This window comes from Caretta caretta, chromosome 2, assembly GCF_965140235.1.
Source record: "Caretta caretta isolate rCarCar2 chromosome 2, rCarCar1.hap1, whole genome shotgun sequence".
NCBI classification, from domain to species: domain Eukaryota; kingdom Metazoa; phylum Chordata; order Testudines; family Cheloniidae; genus Caretta; species Caretta caretta.
The window spans coordinates 12323995-12345107 of record NC_134207.1 but is presented as its reverse complement, the minus strand read 5'-3'; the positions used below and the strand labels follow the sequence as shown (position 1 = coordinate 12345107).

At 44.8% G+C, this 21113-nt stretch overlaps 1 protein-coding gene across 3 annotated transcripts in view; it reads right to left on the bottom strand.

Moving 5' to 3' along the window:
* The window catches only part of FAM135B (family with sequence similarity 135 member B), a 451441-nt gene that overhangs the window by 321216 nt on the left and 109112 nt on the right, over nt 1-21113 (bottom strand). For 2 of the 3 annotated variants that reach the window (XR_007355437.2, XM_075124918.1), the window contains exon 1: nt 10848-11029. The exons of the other annotated variant lie outside the window; for it this stretch is intronic. The gene's annotated coding sequence lies outside the window, so the exon portion shown is untranslated. Of the gene's footprint in view, nt 1-10847; nt 11030-21113 lie in introns of those variants that run through there. 3 annotated transcript variants of the gene reach the window in all.

Below are 21113 nucleotides of genomic sequence, written 5' to 3'. Positions count from 1 at the left end.
CTTACCTCCAAATATAACCCCTCTGGAGCCACTTCATCCTACATCTCCCCTGCCTACTCATCCAGTATCCGTCCTCACTGCTCTTCTCTCCACACATCATTAAAGGTCAACGTGTTGAACTCATTGCCAAGGGACACTGTGATGGCCAAACGTGTAACTAGGTTAAAAAAAGTTAGAAAAGTTCATGGAGGGTAGGTCCATCAATGGTTATTAGCTAAGATGGTCAGGGGCACAACCCCATGCTCCGGGTGTCCCTAAACCTCCAACTGCCAGAAGCTGGACTGGACGACAGGGAATGGATCAGACATAATCACCATGTTCTGTTCATTCCCACTGATGCATTGGGTAGCGGCCACTGTCAGAAGACAGGATACTAGGCTAGATGGACTGTTGGTCTGGGCTAGTATGGCTGTTCTTATATCACTCTGGCATTCATAATGCACTACTTAGTTTTTGACCTCTCTCCATAACTTTCTTCTGGGCTGGATCCCAGGCCCACTGCAGCCTATGGAAATAGCTGCATTGAATTGATGGGCTTTGCATTAGGCTCTCTGAAACAGGCTGAGTCACTTCTTAATCTTCCTTTGCTCCTAAATTGTAGGTTATCTTCCTTGAAAAACCTATTGCAATACTGGGCTCGCTCCTACTCCTATTAAAGTCAATGTCCAGAGTCCTATTAACATCAGTTGTCCAGGATCAAGCCAAGCATGCATGAAGATAACTATGAAATGTTCTTGTTTGTACCATCTACCCTGCAAACTGCACCCTGACAGAGCCTAGCGTCAACACAGCTGCAGAGGGAGAGAAAAATGAAAAGGGATACAATGGTGAGCTAGGGACAAAAGACGTTTTCAGCTGAGATGGAGACACAAAGGAAATAAATGATGCTATAGTTTTTCTTGTTGTACAATAGATTTACAAAGTATAATATGGGCCACAAACTGCTTTCAGACCTCCACAGACCTGCCACAGAGCCCCAGATGAGCAGGATTTGGTACACAGCTAACTCACTTAAAGTCCCATTCCAGTCAGTTGCATAAGTCAGATGTGACTCCATATAACTTGGTATAATTGAGGGCCGCATGCCATAGTAAAACAGAGGGCTATAGAAATGAATGAGCAGTACAGAAGTCACCCACTGGTCAGTGTGTATTACAGATCACATTCTGTGCCTTATCCACAGAGGATGCAAGTCTGCAACAGCCCCAGCCACATAGCCTGGCTCTGAGCTAAAGCTCTAGCAGCTTCCCCTCTCCTTCCCCCGCTTAAGCTCTGGTGGTCCCTGGTTTGATTATGTCAGCCAAAATGGCAGCTATCGAACAGGTCCACCCCAAAACTTGTGTGTGTGTGTGTGGAGGGCCCTAACCTTCACAATACAGTAGAACATCAGAGTTACAAACTGACTAGTAAACCACACACCTCATTTGGAACCAGAAGTACACAGTTAGGCAGCAGCAGAGACAAAACAATAAAAAGCCAGTACAGTACTGCAACAAAAATGATTAAGGGTATGGAACAGCTTCCGTATGAGGAGAGGTTAACAAGACTGGGACTTTTCAGCTTGGAAAAGAGACGGCTAAGGGGAGATATGATTGAGTTCTATAAAATCATGACTGGTGTAGTAGAGAAAGTAGATAAGAAAGCGTTGTTTACTACTTCTCATAACACAAACCTGTCAAATGAAGTTAATAGGCAGCAGGTTTAAAACAAATAAAAGGAAGTATTTCTTCACAAAATGCACAGCCAACCTGTGGAACTCCTTGCCAGAGGATGTTGTGAAGGCCAAGACTATAGCAGGGTTAAAAAAAAAAAAAAATAACTCACCACACTAGATAAGTTCATGGAGGATAGGTCCATCAATGACTATTAGCCAGGATGGGCAGGGATGGCGTCCCTAGCCTCTGTTTGCCAGAAGCTGGGAATAAGCAACAGGGTGTGGATCACTTGATGATTACCTGTTCTGTTCATTCCCTCGGGGGAACCTGGCACTGGTCACTGTCCGATGACAGGATACTGGGCTAGATGGACCTTTGGTCTGACCCAGTATGGCCATTCTTATGTGCTCTGTTAAACATAAACTACTAACAAAAAAAAATTGAAGGCAGCATTTTTCTTCTGCATAATATCACTTTGAAACTTTACTAAGTAAATGTTCAGTTTGAAAGCTTTTGAAAGACCAACTGTAATGTTTTGTTCAGAGTTACGAACAACCTCCATTCCCAAAATGTTTGTAACTCTGAGGTTCTACTGTAGTTGGGTCTCCAAGAATCCCCTCCTGAACAAAAAACCTGTGGTCCCTTCTAACCCTATAATTCTAAGATTTTTACTACAGAAGCACCTTCTAAAGTAGAAAGTAGTCTGACCCTAGGTGGTATCTCCTTTTTTGGAAAATCCACAGGGTCATTGTGGGGAACAATATGAGGCCCTTTTGACCTACCCAGCCTACTGCTTCCCTCTGCCAAACTGCCCAGTCTCTTCCTGTTCCCAGCCTCACAGGACAGCTATCTATGGAGCCCTGGAAAGACAGATGACCCCCCCACTCCTCACACAGGAGAGCTTGGGCCCACTGTTTGTATCTTCCCCCTTGTCCATTCACTATTGTGCTAGAAATAATTCATTGAAATGAGATCTCATAATGGAATCCCGTACTTAAAAAATTACATGCACACACCAAAATAAATAAATAAATAAATAAAATAATCAATAATGCGGCCCCTTTATGTGAAGAAAACAGGCAAACCCATCAGGCACAGCACAGAATTCAGGGATCTAGGCACAGCATTTAGAATGGGATTTATCCTGTGACTTTCCAGTAGCCATTTGTGATGAAGTTAATGCCACTTTGTGAACTCTTATTATTTACTGGGCCCCAATGCCATACTATTAAAACCAGAAAACCTCCAAGTCAACCCAATGGGATCATTCCTCATGTACGATCTCAGTAATATTACGATATGTACTGGGGTAGAGAATAAAGCTTTGATCAGAAGTAAGGCCCCATTGTGCGCCAGGCACTTTATCCACCTGCAAGAAAAAGCCAGTCCCTACCACAAAGAGTTTACAATGTTAGTATCTAATGAGAGATGACTGGTGGATGTAAACAAAAAGCAGAGAGAGGATAAAGGTAAGGGAGGACAGGATTGTGGTCGGGGTCCCAATCTTGCAGTGGGCCCACACAGATACTCTTTGTAGAATCAGAGCCTCTGAGATCTTGATCTCTTTGGTACTAAGGAAATATCCTGCTTGTAAAAGACTCAGAAAAGTTAAATGTGGATACTCTTGCTCTCCTCTTTAAGAAATAACTCTTAGAAAGATATTTGATTTCTGTATCCTTCACATATCAAAAATACAAATTTACAATAGTACCTGTCAACAACTCATTGACATGGACTCAATATTGTTTGGTGGATGTATCACACCTGATAAATATGCAACTCCATGGGGGCAACAGAAAGACTGAGACCTGCTCCTTGGCTTACACATAAAATTCAACACACTGCTGCGTGCTAGATACCAACAATTAATTTAAAAGAAATATCCAACAGAAACCAGTCCTCTTCCAGGTAGAATGTGCTCAGTCAGTGGAAATATCACATAGGAGCTTTGGCTCAGGTACACGTTTTCCAAACAAATGGAATAAAGTTACAGCCTGATCCTAGGAGGTGCTGAGTGAATATAGGAGACACTTAGCACCAGGTCACAATGTAACAGACAGCAGCTACCTAGGAACTTCACCTTGTGTGCAACAATATGGCCAGTGACTCCTTAAAAACCTCATGGTCACAGTGGGGATAGAGTTCAGTTCCGCAGGCTCCTAGCGCTTAACCTAAAGGAGAATCTCTACTATGTGTTGGCAATCTATAACATAGAGACAACCAGTTCTGATTCATGCATTCCTGAGCAGTGGTATATTATATAAATTTTACACACACAAGCCAGTCCCTTGCAATGTCATTAATAATAAAAACTAATAACATTTAGTCATGCATTTACAATGTGTATATTCCCAAACATGTTTGGGAATACAACAAAACAGAGGACTGTTACAAAAAACGGACAGTCAGGAGTCACCAAACACCAAACTGCTGCTCACCTGACCCTAATCCCATTCCTCTAACCTTCTACAGGAGTGATTAAACAACTGTAATGTGTCACAACTAGAAAACTGTTTAAAAAAACAGGATATGGTAATTATGTATAGTGCCCTATCATCCAATGAAGTGAGCTGTAGCTCACGAAAGCTTATGCTCAAATACATTTGTTAGTCTCTAAGGTGCCCATGAAAGCTTATGCTCAAATAAATTGGTTAGTCTCTAAGGTGCCTATGAAAGCTTATGCTCAAATAAATTTGTTAGTCTCTAAGGTGCCACAAGTACTCTTTTTCTTTTTGGGGATAGAGACTCACACGGCTGCTACTCTGAAACCTGGAATTTCCATATTGCCCTTCCTTAGGAAGCTCAATCTGCAATCAGCCACTAGAGAAGTAAAACTGCAGAACAACAGAGTCACTAACATTGCAGGCACTAATGATAGGATTAGAAAGGGAATAAAATTATATCCCTTGGATTTAGGTTTGGAAGAAAGCAACCTGTGACTCATTCTCTAGGCGGGCTGAGATCAGGCGTGTCACCAAGTTGATGAAATTGACCTTTTGAGACAGGGCTCAGAGCAACATAGCAACTGGAACTGCCCTTTGGTAGCCCCAACACGTTACCACCTGGAACAGTGTTAGCAAAGGTCTTGCTGGAGGTCACGAACGGCTTCCTCCAGAGAGGATGTAGAGCAGTGCTACTCAAAGTGGTGGTCCGCGGACCAGCAGCCTTTGGCTGCCGGTCTGAGCGCACAGTGGGAAAAAAAATTGTCGGTCCCCCACGTTAGATAGCTTGAGAAGCAGGAATGTAGAGCACTGCCAGTATGCAAGGGAGGGAGTTGGATCCAGAGTAGAATATAGGAACTAAGCAGGAAACTTCAACAATAATGGCAGGCTAGTTGCCTGCTTGGACACAAGCACCCGGTACACATAGAAGAAAATACAACCTCACACATTGCAGAGAACAGGGAGGGGCTGTGAAGTGTGGATCCACAGCAAAAAACACGCCCAGAGTCTGGCAGAGAGGGCTTTTTTTGTAAACCCCACTTACGTCAACATATGGAGGGCGAACCTGGTACCTGCACAGCTGAAGCTGTGAACACTGACAGACCCTCAAAGTCTCCAGTGAGATAGCCACGAGAAGGGGCCGTGAGAGGAGACACTCGCCTCTCATGAGCACCTCCTGCACTTGCTCTCTGCCCCCGGCCAGCTGTTAACCTCCTCAGGTGCATCTTCAGTGGCCGAGCCCTCCAGCCAAGTCACACACCGCCAATACGCACAAACAATACCAGAGTAAAAGGTCCAACAGGGCCCGTCTCTATGCCCTTGTTAACATCTACTGCCCTGTCTTTGGGCTCTGTCCTCATCCCTCTCTGTACTAGCTTTAAGTCTGTGCCTGCCCTGGTATAGAGCAGTGCCCCCAGGGCTTTCTCTCTGGAGATTCCTAGCCTTTACCTCAGCTCTCAGCCAGGTCACGCCTTCAAATTCAGTCCCCTTTAGGGATGAGGGGCAAGAGGAACAAAGTTCCACAAATGGTTGGCCCTCTGCAGGTTCTTCAGGCCCATCCTTGAGCCCTGTACATAGGCTTCTAAACAAAACTTGTCCCCTTCTGAGGGTTTTGGCCACTTTGCCAGTGCAGGGGACCCGGGCCAACTCACTACTCCAGCTTCCAACCCGGGGACCCTAAAAACGGCAGCCCCATGCTGCTCCCTTTGACGCCATTGCTGCTGCTATTCCCTGGGGCTCTTCCCATGTAGCCCCCTCCTCTTCACCTTTACCTCAGGGTTCTCTATTCCCTCTGTAAGGGAACTGTTGCCCCCTTACTAACATTCAGTGGGGGGTGTTTTAGTTGCTAGCTCCCAGTACTAAAAAGGGGGAAGGGTCAATGGGGAATCAGGACCCTGAGACTGCCAGCCCCCAGGAATAATGGGGAGAGGCCAATGCTCCAGGTCAGCCTGAATGACAGGGTGGGCAGGCTAATCAGGGAGTCAGGAGGCCAGGGAGGTCCTGTCCTCCGTGTGAGCTGAATTTGCCTGGGTCAGACAGAGTGGGGCCGAGCTAAGGAGAAAGCAGGGGCCCGAGCTGAGCTGGGGTGTAGAGCTGTGCCAGATCCAGAGGGAGCAGACCCTGTCCTGGGAGCAGAGCTGCAGCCCCAAAGCCAGAAGCACAGCCCGGAGAGAGCGGACTTGCCCTGGGAGCAGAGCTGCAGCAACCAGAGCCAGAGGGGCCAGAAAAACAGCCCACAAAGCAGGTCAGTGCTGGGAGCAGAGTCACAGAAGCAGCCTGCAGAGCAGACCTGTCCTGGGAGCAGAGCTGTAGCAACCAGAGCCAGAGAAGCAGCCCAGGGAGCTGGAGGCAGAGCAGCAGCCGTGCTGAAGTAGAGTGGAGCTGAGGATGGAGCAGTCCGGAGCCGGGTGTTGTGACCAGCTGGGGAGAGCAAGGGGGGACCCTGGGCAGTGGGCCTAACACAGGGAGATGCCTCAGCCAGGAGGCTCTGCAGGCTAGAGTTGAAGGGGGATTGGTAACCCTGACAGGGCACGAGCAATGCTGGGAAGAAGGGCCCTGCCACCTAGAACCTGTGGCCACCACCAGAGCGAGTGTCCAACCCACAGCATCCCTGCAGTACAGCCTGGGCCTGAGAAGAAGGCCTGGGACTTACAAGGAACAGACTGTGAACTGCCCTGACATTCCAGAGACACTGTTTGTGATGTTCCCTGCCACAGAGCGGGTTGATGTGTTTCATTTAACCTTTCTCATTTTCCCTTATTCTTTTTAAAATTAATTGTCAATTAAGTAACTTGCATTTGCTTTAAATTGTATGTAATGGTCAGAGAAGTGCCCAGGGCAGAGAGAGTACCCCAGAGTGGGGACACCCTATCCCCTGTCCTAGGTGACCACAGCAGGGTTGGGGGTCAAGCCCCCCAGGAATCCTGGGCCCAGCCTTGTTGGGGTTACGAGGACTCTGCCAGACAGGAGAGTGGAAGGGGAGTCCTCAAGGGCAGGGAGGCCACTGGGTAAAGGAAGTGGGAGCGAGGACTCAGATCCTTTCGCTAGCCCACTTCACCGGGGTAGTGCAGAAGCCAGGAAAGTTCCCCACAATAGCGGGACTATTCCCCTGCTTACACCTCCTTGAATGGGTCTCTCCCAGGATGCTTTACCTATAGAGCCTCAGCCTCTCCCTCTCTGGTTTCAGACAGTGACTGACCTGCTTAGACCCTGTAGCTCCTTTTATCTGAGCCTGCTGTGCTCTGATTGGCTGCTTCCTGCAGCCTTTCTAGGCAGGTCTGGAGGACCCACTTTCACTGCTCCTTCCTGGGAGCAAGGTGTGGTATGATGACAAGGCCTCCAGCAGGGGTCCTCAAAGGGCCTGGTACACCCAGTCATAGGGACAAAGATCTACATTGTATTAGCATGGGTTACGTTGTATTTAGGATGTGTGGTTCTGTCACATATCCAGCAGGGAACAATCTTTCCCTGACAGGGAGATGGATTAGAGGGGTTGATCCCTTGAGTTGCGGAGGCCCCATATCTCCCTTTAATTCCAAAGGGACCACAGCAGACTGCTGCTTAGCATCTCTGAAAATATTACCCTGGATCACCTTGCAATCCTTTGCCATAACTAATTTGTCTGTTTTTTATTAAAAACCTGATTTTACCCAGTTAAAAGGGCATGCCACTTAAAATACTGAGACAAGAAAAAATAAAGGGGAAAATTAGAGTAAAAACAAATTTTCTTCAAAGCCTCTAAATAAAATGAAGATGAATTTAAAAAAAACCCAACAATATCAGATACGTTGTTCACCAGCAATGAAGAATCACTTGCCAAATAGTACCAAGCAGTGGCATGTGGAACATGGCAGTTTCCCCTACACTTATAAGAGGAAATTAGCTGCTGTGTCTCAGAAATTATTGTTGCAACTTGTTGACAAAAGCTGACTTTGATGACAGCTACCATAAACGCCTTATTTTGTTCTAAGCTCCATTGAGATACAATGGAGGACTAATGAAAAAGAAACTGGATTTTTAAAAGATAGTTAATACCTTTAGGTACCAAAATAGCATTTTTCCCCCAGAACAGTGCCAGATACCAATGCTAGATGGTCGTCAAGAGTCCAACCCTTAACTTCCAAGTACAAAGTAAGACAGACTATATGTCCTTCCACATTAGCATGAAATGGTAATATAAAACAAGCCATCTGATACAAGGAAAATCCTCTCCTAAGATTCTAGTTTGAGTAAGTGGGGGGTAATCACTGTCAGCTGGAAGTGTTGGCTGGCCCTGAATATTAAAAATCAGTTATTCTAGGGGTACATCTACACAGTGATAACTCCCCCCCACCCCAACATCTACATAGCAATTTTACAGTCCAGAGCCCGAGCCCTGCAAGCCCGAGTCATCTGAGCCAGACAAGCCACAGGTTTTTTATCACTGTGTGGATACACCTCACACCCTGACTGTTTACAATTACATGGATACAAACGCTAAACACTGGACTGACTCTCCATAAACTGACAGCACTTTCCGTCTCTCACACTGATTTTATAGGAGCATTGCTTTGCTATAAACACACTGATTTCCTGCCTTTTCTAGAGCTGTTTTTTAACAGAAGTTTTGCAGCCCCATAGTAATCAGGAGTCAGCATATATACAGTGCTGGCTTCTATGAAATCATTCGCCTCCAGCTAGCAGCAAAGTAATAATTCAGAATATTTTGTGGACATTGTGTGTAATCTCAAAGCCCCTTGACCTTTAATCATTTGTTTGCACTGATGAAATATTCCCTCTGCTTCATTCTTTACAATGTTCCCTCTTGATTATGTGCTTGATATCCCTACAACATGTATAAAACTGATTAAAATGCTGCAGCTGATTTATCACCACCATAAACATGATCCAGTTCAGGTTCCTATTATTGCATTTTTTTCCCCTGACCCATCCTCTCCAAGACATATCATTGCAAAAGAGGGTTCCCAAAATTATTATAGTCTCTAGCCTTAAAACAGGAAATCAAACGTGGCCAAACATATATCGTAGATCTTGCCAGGATATCCTAGTGGACGTCATCCAGCGACCTATGGTTTCACAGTACACAGATTTAATTAGAACGAGGACCAAAAATCAGCCCTTCTAATTATACTTGGCTATTTTAAAATACTTTTATTAATAAGGCCAAACATCCTCTTATGGAGAAGTCCTATAGATTTTAGTAACAATGATATCGAGATGGTGCTAGGGAAATTACTCTGCAAGTCTACAGAATTGGATTCTGAATGTTAATCTCTATACATGTTTTTTAACCCATCCTATAGAATTCCAGAGCAGGGATGTAGTTATCTGTCAATTTCTACAGCACTTTCTCTATCAGGGTGATCTGTGTATATTCCGTGCTTCACAGCTTGTGTAAGTAGTGTGTATTACATATGAGAGAGAAATAATGGGCATGATTCTGAGACATGTTCGGTGCCTCCCGCAGGGTGCAGAACACCTCCAGTTCCTGTTGATTTCAGTGGGCTTTGCAGGATTGGGACCCATATGCTCATTCTCTATCATTGTTCAACATGAAGGCAGGTGCAGTTTAGCCATGGCTACCTCACATCTAGATCACCCCCGGAGCATAATTATGAACCAGAAGCAGGGTTATAATTTTGGCATTTCATGGGTACGACTTTGCTAATGTCTGGCTCGCTTTTATTGAAATGCTGATTGTCATTACAGTGAAGTACATTTCCAACCAGGCAGGCAGTGATAACCAGGGTGGGCGGGGGGGAGGAGATAGCTGCTGACGTCTCTATCTCTCCTTACTGCTGCAAAAAAATATTAGTTACGTGTAAGTGGAAAGAGCTCTCTGCAGTCATTACATAGCATACAGTTACCACTTGGCTTCAACTTACTTTTACCCTCTCCACAAACACTCACTCTCTCAGCACGATACAAGTTTTCATATGGGCATTGCATGGCATTTTTATTTATTTGTGTGTTCAATGAGGATTAATTTCCACACTCGTCTTTGCATTATTGCTGATCTTTACTCTTTTTAAATGCACCCAATGTATGTTTTTCTATATATTGATCCAGTGAGTTTCCCTTATTTCTTACTCATTACATTTTTTTTTAAGATAGGAAGTACTGAACATTTTGGTAAGTATTTTTTTTAAATTATTGTTATAATATTTATATATATAATATATATATAAATAGCTATGACGACCTTAGTGTCACTGCAACTATTTACTTTTATTTTAAAGCACGTAACACAACCCTTTCAGTGACAGATTACAATGAGGTTGCCTCTCTAGCCCATACACACACATCTATATCTTACAGATCTCTCCTAAATATGACCCAAAGAATTTATTCTGTGCACTGAGGAGAGAGAAATGCATTGTTGTCCGGATTATTTTTTTCAGAGGGTTATTTATTGCTATGTCGACCTTTGCTTCATCGCAACCCTTCACTTTTATTTTGGAGCACACAGCTCGAGTCGTTCATACTCGGATCACGTTGTGTCCCCTGATCACCCCATTTCTAATCAGTCTCACTGGAATATTACAGGGATTTATTATTTTTCACATATGGGGGGAGGTGGAGAGAGGGTCTGTATGGCAAAGATCGCAAAACATGCTTTGGAAAACATGCTTGGTTGAAATGTCATTAAAATGCCTTTGAAACAAGAGAGCCAATAAACTAGCAATATGCACACATACACAAAACTGAACTGATCAAGGGGAGAGTTTGCAAGCAGCACAGCTGATCTTACCTGGGTCTTTGTGGGGTCCTCCCTCAACACACTCCCTCCCGCTCCCCGTAGGAAACAAGGTTGTGGTTACTGCTGCTGGTGTCGATGGAGCAGGTACAGAAAGGCAGTGGGCTGATTGCAGTCCCTACTGCTGGGCTCTGGCTCCTGTCAGGGCTGCTGCTGCTGCTCCTGCTCCCGGTACTGACGATGCCAAGGAGGAGGAGAATGAGTGAGGAGGAGGAGGATGGTGATGGTGCTGATGCTGTTGCTATGGTTACTGAAGTCAGCGGCAGCACCACTCAGTGCAACAGCTGCTCCAGCTCCGGGTTCTTTCAGACACAGGCTGTGGCGGAGCTAGGAACAACAACAATAATAAATGCCCACTCTTCTCCAGCACTCACTTTCTCCTGTTCTTTTGATTATTATGCTGCCGCTGACACTAGTGTGGATCAGGGTCTAGCGCTCTGGCTCTGTGATCAGGTCCATGATTGCAATGCCTGGCTGATCCCGTCGCTCAGCAGCATGCTGGAAGCAGGTTAAAGGGACAGTAGTAGCAGCAGCAGGAGAAGGGGATGGAAGAGAAGGAGACTTTGAAAAAAGGGCCCAAGACATATCCCCAACCCCTTTCTAGTGGGGCAGTGAGGGAGGAGAACAGAGAGAATTCCATAGAGTCTGGCTGATGGGCTGCTGTGTGAGGGCACAGCTGAGAAGAAACAGGTGGTCCACAGAAGTGCATGAAATACTGTAACAGAATGCTAAGCCTCTCAGAATTGGTGGGGCGAAACCTTGACCCCACTGAAGTCAATGATAATTTTGCCATTGACTTAAATGATGCAAGGATTTCGCTCATGGGGTGTCTGCATTTTTGTAACGAACTCACAAAAGGGACAATTTTCAAATTGTTGTTTTCGTGCAAAAACAGGACAATTTTCCAGGTAAACACGGGCCAATTTTCAAGCAAAAAACACAGTTGGAAGTTGACCTTTTCGTTTCCCTTTGAATGAAAATGGATTTTATATGGAAAATTCACATAGTCACAATGACAAAGGATAGACACTTTCTTCCCCAGAGCAGAGACTAGAATGACATTTGGGGAAAACATTAATGCATAGAGAATGGAGTTTGCCCAGCTCTGGGAATCTGCAGGACAAGGAGGGAGAGAACTAAGCTGAATGGGCTACTTACTGGAGATCTTATTAGCAAGAACTAGGACCCAAACGGCAAGAGGGGTGGGACTGCTACACATCAGAAGTTAGGGAGTGTTTGTCTTCAAATACAGTACAATATCACACGGAGCATACAGATGTAACCTCTGGAGTCTTACCCCAGCCGAGTTTTACACAATGTCTCACTTTCTAAGAAATACCCATTTTAAGCTCAAGTTTTCTCTACTCCATCTTTGCCCAAGGTGCAATTTTTTGGAAAGTTTGAGGAAAAAAGTCCTTCTCTGAGCTATGGGGGGGGGGAGGCTGGGGAAGTTACATAGTTTATGCTTTTTTTAAAAAATGGTACGCACACATTTGAACAGGGCCAGGTTAACGACTGTTGATGGTTAGAAGCTGAAATTCAGTGTGAATGTGATAAATCAGTGCCTTCCCCTGCTTTGAAAAAATAGACTGAATTAAAATTTTCCTGTGGTTTGCTAACCTTGCTAGCTAAGCACAACAAAGCAAAGGGGGGTTTTCAAAAGTTCACTCAACGTGGATATTTTTTTAATTAAGTCAGGAGGCATCCTGCAAAAGAGAGAGTAACTGACCACTAGTTAGGCAAACAGGGTGAATACAGTCAAAAGGTATTAGCTCCTAACTTCTATTGAGGCTCCTAACTTTCCGTGAATGCTTCCTTTTGAGCATTCAGCTCCAATGTTCCAAACTGCTTAGAACCCGACTGCTGTCTCTTAACCTGCACCTTTGAGGCTAATGAACTGCTCACATGAGTAGTAAGAGCTAGGTTTGTTCCTGAACATATCACTCAGGGGCAGATCCTGAGCTGGTTTAAATCAGGGTATCGCCACTGGTTTCAATGGCACTACGCTCACTCAAACCAGCTGAGGATCTGGCCACTTTAATTCGCGACCCTGCTTGTAATACTGAGCCAAATTCTACTTCCTTCAATTACATGAATAGTTCCCCTGAAATCCACTACGACACTGATTCTCCAGGACCCTGCACCTCATGCAGTCATTTAGCCCTGTGTAATATGAGCTGGTGTACATTGCGACCACATCAGAATGTCCCAGTTACCTTGGTGGTGGTGTTGACAGTGCTCAGGTATAAACGTGCAACAGGGAAGAATCAGGCTCAAGCGTCTTTATGTTTGTGCACAAAAAAAACTGTGTAATGATAGAACATTATTAGAGAAACAGTATTTGATCCTGTAATTAAAGGTCGTCTCACAACAGAACATACTTACCTGACACCAGAGTTAAGGCTGCATGTTCAACCCTGACTGACTTTGGCATGCTTAATTGGGCATCCTTAACATTGCATTTTTCTTTTGCATTAAATATATGCAAAGGTAAAACAGTTGCAATTCAGTGATGGAATTAACATTGTTGTTGCAAGTCATTGCCTTTCCAAGAGGAAGACTACTCCTTGAAAGCGATTGCGTTCAAAATCGAAGAAATAGAATATTACAGAAGGTTGGGAAACTACTTTAAGAGCAGGATAAAATATAAACATCGTAGATCAAATCAGCTGCACTCAGGATAGTTAACAAGCAAAGAAACACATGCCTCTCTCTTGGAAGAGTGGGAATCTGAGTTTAGTTCCTGGTTCTGCCACAGAGCACCTGCATGACTTGGCACACATTGGCCCAGATCCTCACGGGCATTTAGGCACCTAACTGCCATTGATTTCAATGGAAGTTAGCAGCTCATATATCTTTGAGGATCTGGGCCTCTCTCCCTATGCCTCTGTTCCCTATCTGTAAGGTGGGGATAATCTTTTCACCCACCCTTTGTCCATGTAAATTATAAGCTCTGAAGAGAACAGACTGACTCTCACTATGGCCCAGATCCTCAAAGGTATTTAGGCACCTAACTGCCATTGATTTCAATGAAGATAGTGGCTCATATACCATTGAGAATCTGGGCCTACCTGCCTGTGCAACCCTTTGTACTATGGGGCCTCGATCCCCGTTGGGTTCTCTAGTTGCTATTGCAATACAAATAATAAAATGTAATTAATAAATGAATAATTCATAATACTATGCTGTGGCCACAGATAAAGTGGCAGAAGCCCTTTTAGAATACATGATTATTAATTGCTATGGAAGTATATTACAGCACCTTATAGAGTGCAAGTAGGCAACTTTTATGTAGAGAAACAGTCTCTGCCCCCAATCTAATTTTGTACATGATGCAACCAAGAGGCAATTAAACAGTGGGTATGGGAGGACAGGCAGGGGTCACAGCAATGAGATTACATGGTTTCTCAGCAAAGGTGAATGTGTGTTCAGCATGACTGAAGAAAATATAGCTGATTCACTTATTTTAGGCCACTGTGGTAAAAGTGGCTGTTTAAAAGCATTTGACAGCCTTGCCAATTGGAGGGTAAAAACAAAAGTGAAGAGTGCCAGAAAAAACAATAATTCATTGCTTTATATATTATTAATTATTATTATTAATTTGTCAAACTACATATAATATTACCCACAAAAAATAAACTAAATGAACATTATTAATCACTGATAGCAAAATCAAGTCCTTAAAAGGTAGGAACCTTAATTCGGCCCCCACTGTGTATACATATTATGATAGTCTTTAAATACTTGATTGCATCCTTTTTACCCCACTGGACCCCTGCCTCATTCACTGTACAGGGTGGATGATGCTCACTTAATGTTTTCTCCTCATTGTTCAGCGTGAGGCCCAATGCCTTATGTAGTGCACACTATGCAAACCCTGCTCTGGAGAGAGAATTCTCCATTTCCTCCTGGCTTTAATACATCACTCTTCATGACAGTAGCTGAATGCTTCTCGAATTTATTGTCACAACACGTCATGAGATAAAGAGGTTTAATCCCCATTTTGCAAATGGGAAACTGAGGCATGGATTTGTAAAAGTGTCCAGGCATTGCTCTGCTCAGCATTGACAGCAGTGGGAGTTAGGCACCTCAATATCTTTGCGGATCTGTGTCTAAGTGACTAGGACAGCTAAGAATTGCATTTCCGGAAGTGACACAGCCATTTAGCCAGATCTTTAAAGGTACTTAGGTACGTAAAGGTGAGGTTTAGTAAGATTCTGAAGAGTGCCTAGGCACCTAACTTCCAGTGAAATCAGATCTGTCTCCCCTCTCAACTTATCGCCTACCCCGCACCTCAGTGGTTCTCAGTACCAGTCTCTTTGCCCAGCCATTTCCAGACTCCCTCCAGCTTGCACTCCTACTTTCCCTCTCCCCACCCCTCCAGCCTCCAAACCCAGTCTCCTCATTTCCTATGGCTCTTTGTCCCAATCTACTCCCCCCGCCTGACCCCTCTGGTCCCAGCAGGTCCAGCTCTTGTGCCCCCTGCATTTGAATCAGGCAACCTTCCTCCTCCACACTGCCTGGGGTCACTGAGAACACAGGAGATACAGGCTCCCTGCTCTCATTTCAGGTTCTCAGACTGGGACATCGATAGCTCAGAACTGCAACTGCAGGGAAAGTTCTTCTCAGCCCCAGTTTGGAGCATGTGGATGAAATCTTTGGGAAATTTAGCAGCTAAAATCTAAAAAGTCCCTACTGAGCATGTGAAAGGTCATTTTTCAGTGGCTTATAACTTGGCCCAATTTGGACAGATTTTCATGGAGAACAGCAGAAGGCACATCCCTGAAACGAAGGCAACTCCCCTGCCAAATTTCAAGTCGCTGCTCCACAGCACGAAGGCTCTACAGCTTTCAAAGAAAAGGTTAGCAGCCTTTTTTAAGGCCACAGACTTATTTTTCCCCTGTTTGCATTCTTGGAAACAGCGGAATCGTTTTGGCTGAAATTTCCCCTCCCCCAAGTCAGCCCAAGGCAGGCACCTGGCACAGAACATTGTAGCCCAAACGATTACAGTTTGGCAGAGTTATAAGAAACTGAATACAGGGTCTTATAATGGTAAGGGTTGGGCAACCTTAATAAGTGTCACTACCAGTTCCACCTATACTACAGATTAAGTCACTAAACAGTCAAGTGGGCTTGTTTCTTTAAGCTTTTCTCCCACTGGTTCTTAACTTTTTTTTTTTTATGTTTGACAATGCACATTACAAGTTGGGATGTTATAATTATATTACTTTGTCCTCAAGTCGAGGTTTGTAAATAAAGACTTCAAACATACTTTGGAAACAATACTGCATTAAACCTCGTAACACACCCTTACAGAGCAAGCAACTTGGATTATATTAATTTACAGCTGAGTAAACTGAGGCACGGTGAGGTTACTGATTTGCCTGTGTCACCAGGGGAGATTATGTTAAAGGCAAGAACATGACAGAAAACCACCAGTAAATCTAATGTAATTATATGTCTGCTTGACATATATTATTCAGCGATTAGTTGTCTGGGAGTGTTAACCATAGGATGTTAAACAAACACAAAGCTGGAATTCAAGGAGTGTGGAAGACTCTTTACATGTAGATGTAACTTAAAAAAAATACATATACCTCATATTTGAGGACTGGTTTCATATATTGTGACCTTTAGGAATCCTGATGCCCACTCCTCTGCTTTAACCACTGGAGAATACCTCTCTCTTATATTATTATAAATTACCTACAAAGCGATATAGATAGTTTCTCCAGTAAAACAAAATACACATGCCAAAAGCCATATCATATATTATAGGTAAGTCCAAAAATCATTCAAGCGGGGGACATTCAAGCTGGGGAAGTTAATACAGCAGGTTATTCTAATTGGAGGACGTGCTAGTGGACACTATTTTATCTTCTGTTGCTATTTGCAGTGTCGTAACCGTGTTGGTCCTGGGATATTAGAGAGACAAGGTGGGTGAGCTAATATCTTTTATTGGATCAACTTCTGTTTGTGAAAGAGACAAACTTTCAAGCTCACCCTATTTTATCTCCTGAGACAAGGCCAACAACCACCATCTGTCCATTAAATTCTCTCTGGGATACTCCCACACCAGCATCAACTTCCTGGATACCATGATCAGCTTCAGCAATGGACCCCTATAGACAATTACATACAAGAAACCCACAGATCACCACACGTACTTTTATAGATCCAGTAACCTCCTCAAACAGACCAAGGAATCAATTATCTACAATCAGGCACTCAGATACCACAGAACATGGTCCAAGGAGAAAGTCCAGGGATACACACCTTAACACACACAAATCCGCTTTCACCACACAAGGACACTCCACCAGAAATGTAGATGGAATGAGCTACCCAAATGCTCTGCGAGAACCCTTCAATACAGAAATAAAATCCCTTCCCACTGCACACCCATAGGTGTCACCTACCACCCCACATTAGAACCCATATCAAACAATTACAACTCATACTCAATGGGGACCACTCCTGAAAGAAATCTTTCCTGAACCCACTCTTCTGGCCTTCAAACAACCTCTCCAAGCTCATCATCAGAAGCAAGGTCCCCACAGACTAGGACACACCAAATCACAGTGGCACCAGACCCTGCCAGAACAACAGAGGCAAAACCTGAAGACATATCTCCACGGCTATAATGATTAACATCCCCCACAACACACCTTTCAAGATCCATGGGTCCTACACATGCCAATCACAACATGTGGTGTACCTCATCCAGTGCACTAAATGCCCCAACAACTTTGTGGGTGAAACCAGACAATCACTACATTTGGGTGAACTTGCACAGAAGAAACGATAAGAAACCCCATCACCTGTGAGTGAACACTTTTCACAAAGTGATCACTCCACAGCTGACCTACACAATACTTTCAAAAGACAAGCCTGGGAGCTTACATTCATAACTTGGCTAGAAACAAAAAATCATGGACTGAATAAGGCACTGGAATTATGGTTTATCACAACAACTCCTCCCAGTTGCTTACCCCCTCTCCTTCCTTTCCTCCCCCCGAGTGAAGCAGTATTAACGAGCCACTTCACCTTGCATGGTCCCTTGAAATGTGTTAACTGCTTATGCTAAACAATCTGTTCCACCTTTCCAGTTTCTGTGTAAGCTGGAAAGCTTGTCTCTCTCACCAACAGAAGTTGGTCCAATAAAAGATATTACCTCACCCTCCTTGTTTCTCTAATATCCTGGGACCAACACGGCTACAGCAACACTGCATATTTTATCTCCTGTTTAAGTGGGCTTTGGGGAGCTGCTGATGTATAGACCTGCATAGCACCATATGGTGAGAGGAATGTGGCAAGGCAGCTTCTCAAGGATGTAAATGGGGACACTGTAAGATGAGTCTGTTTTGTTTCTTTCCTCTTTTGTAGTCTCTTCTCTTTCCCTTGAATGACTGGTGCTGGTTGCTCCTCACTTCCTTCTGGTCAGGCAAGGCCAAGCGGGAAAGTTTATAAATGGTTTAAAAAAAAACACAAAAACAAAAAAACCAACAAAGTTTAAAAAAAAAACCTGAGGAAAAGACAGCCTGGTCAGTTCGCAGGGACCGATTGGCTGAAATCAAAAGAGGGTGGAGCTAAGAGACAATAAAGCAGGACTCCAGTTTCCAGGCAAGTCAGTTCAAGTTAGACCACAACCTAAGATGGGCAAGAACTGAAGACAAGTTGGGGCTTTCTAACCAAACTAGGTCTTCAGAAGAGATAATCTAACTGGATATTACTGGAACTGTAGCAAACTAAATTAATCCACTTTGATGGGGTTTCAGAGATAAGTATCCCCAATTCTTAATATTTCCTGACATTGTTTCTGCCCTTCCTCCCTCTCAATGAATGAAACAAGTGCCAGCCCCACAATTCCCTTGCCACAGCTGTCGTGCAGCAATTATGGCATAATTACTGTGTGTTTTAGTAAGTACACACTGCGCAGCTCGGGGGAGAATTGGCCCCTGGGGACGAGATTCTAACAGCCTTGTATGATGGCAGTACACAACGGATGCTTGTTCGTTTCAGGGGAGCCTTGTGTTTGAGGACTTCTTTAACTTTGTTTGTGATTTGCAGAGTAGGAACTAGGATTACAAAATCCCCTTGGATGATTGGGATGGAGAGGTAGAGAAAATTCACTGTTCAGCGGGAGAGGTGGGGTTTGGTATTATACTGCAATACAAAGCAACCAATGAAGCCAAAACCACTTGAAATGTAACAAAGTTTTTGAACTTGACTGTGTACATCCGTGAACAAGAGGCAGAGGCCACATTTGATTCCAGGTTTTAGTGTCTGGCCTCTAACTCTCCGGAGACTGGCTGAGTCAAAGAATGTTTCTGCACAATGTTAAAGCCACTATTGTTGGCTGTCTTCTCGGTGGGTGGAAAAATCCATCAGAAAAATGTGAAGTGATCCACTGGGAAAAAACATTGCAGAGCTGATGCAAGGAGGAGTCAGGTCCTTACTTCATGTGCCAGACCTATGAGCAGTTATGGAACTTGCATGCATTGCACCTCTAGCGGTGAGACTGTACCCTAAGGAACTACTCAACGGTGGGTCAGGCAAGCTACTGTGTTCTCTTTGGTCTGTGACAGTTCAAAGAAAGATACACCCTCAATATAGAAACACAACACAGTGACTGTATATGCAGGCAGGTATCTGATGCTCATTTTATAGCTTATTTACTGAACAGAATATGAGAACAAAGAAATTACTACACATGTAAAGCAAGTGATGGTGCACAAGGGAACTGGATGGCTTAGGGGATTCATAATGGGATACAGGGCTTTGAATTTATAGGTCACTGCTTCAAAGGTTGGCTGTGACCCAAAGTCATTTTCATCTCCTTGGTAGCCTGTGTGAAAGGAGTTGCTTGCCCCAGCACAGTTAGTATTGGATGTGACGCAGCATCAGTCAGTGACAATAACTGATACTTGTATTGAGTCTCTCAACAGAAAGGCAAAAGGCTGAATGAGCAGGGAGGCTATGGGGGACTACAATGGCTGTGGGCAGAGTACGATAAAGCCAACACGATCACCACCGATCCTGTGTCTCTTCCAAGAAGAGACGCCTTAAATATCCAGTGCGTTTGAGCTTGCACCTGCTGAGCCTGGGATTCTGGCTAAATCAGGACTGCAGGATCTGGCCCTTTGTAGGAACTAAAATCCAACTTGAGAAGCTCATGCACAAATAGAGAAAGCTATGATTTCAGCAGCACCATGCACTGTAAACTCCTGAGCTCCCTGACTGACTCAGCTCTTAAAGCTTCATTCAGGGCACAATGTCCTTTTAACCAGAGGCTGCAAGTATAATAGGCCAGGGGAGGCTAAGCCTCTCCTGATGCAGCCGCTGCAGCCAGATGCCTGGGCCATGGTGGCCCTGCCTGTCCTCTGCTTCTTCCCATCCCTGCTTCACCCCTTCCCGAGGCCCCCACTGCCTGGCTGAGTTCTTCCTCTCCTCCACTCCACCCCCTCTCTCCAGAGGTCCCCACCGCTCGCCATGTCCCTCCTTCACCCCCTCTATGAGACCCCCACCACCTGACGCTTACCGTGTCCCTGTAGGCGATGGGGACCTCGCAGGGGATGGAGGAAAGGAGGAACATGGCAGGCAGTGGCAGCCTCGCGGGGGAGGGGGAAGGGGAGGAGAGGAGGGACGTGGCGAGCGGTGAGGGCCTCGTGAAGGAGGAGGAAGGAGAGGAGGGATGTGGTGAGGGGCCCAAGTGGGGGTGGGAGCAGAGCCTGGGGTGGAGGGGTGGAGTGTGGGCAGGGCCGCTGTCAGAAGAGGTGGGACAGGAAGCTTCCCTCCCCAGGTGAAGCTTCAGCTGCTGCCCACACTTTTAAACACACTTACCAAGGATGGTAGTTGCTGACAACACACATTGGCCTACAGCACTCCCTAATGAAGAGGCAAATGTTAACGCTCGCCTCACAGAAGTTCCCCCATGTCATTCCTGGGGAGGACAACGTGTATCTTTTATGCAATGAGCTGTCATTCAGGATCCTACAGGATAAAGAGGTGCTGCATGCACACATGGAACGCTGACAGATCTTGCTCAGCCATGACCGGGATCAAACTTGGGACCTCTGGAGCTTACCCTATGAGCCTCTACTGGGTGAGCTAAAACACATGTCTCTTAGCCAAAGTCTCTTTCCATCAGTCTCCAGCTGACTGCTTATAGCCTCTCCCACCTCATTTTGTGCCCTATACTCTCCCCATTCCTCCCTCCATAGGGTGTGATTCAGTTCTGAAGGATAACTCTGTACAAAT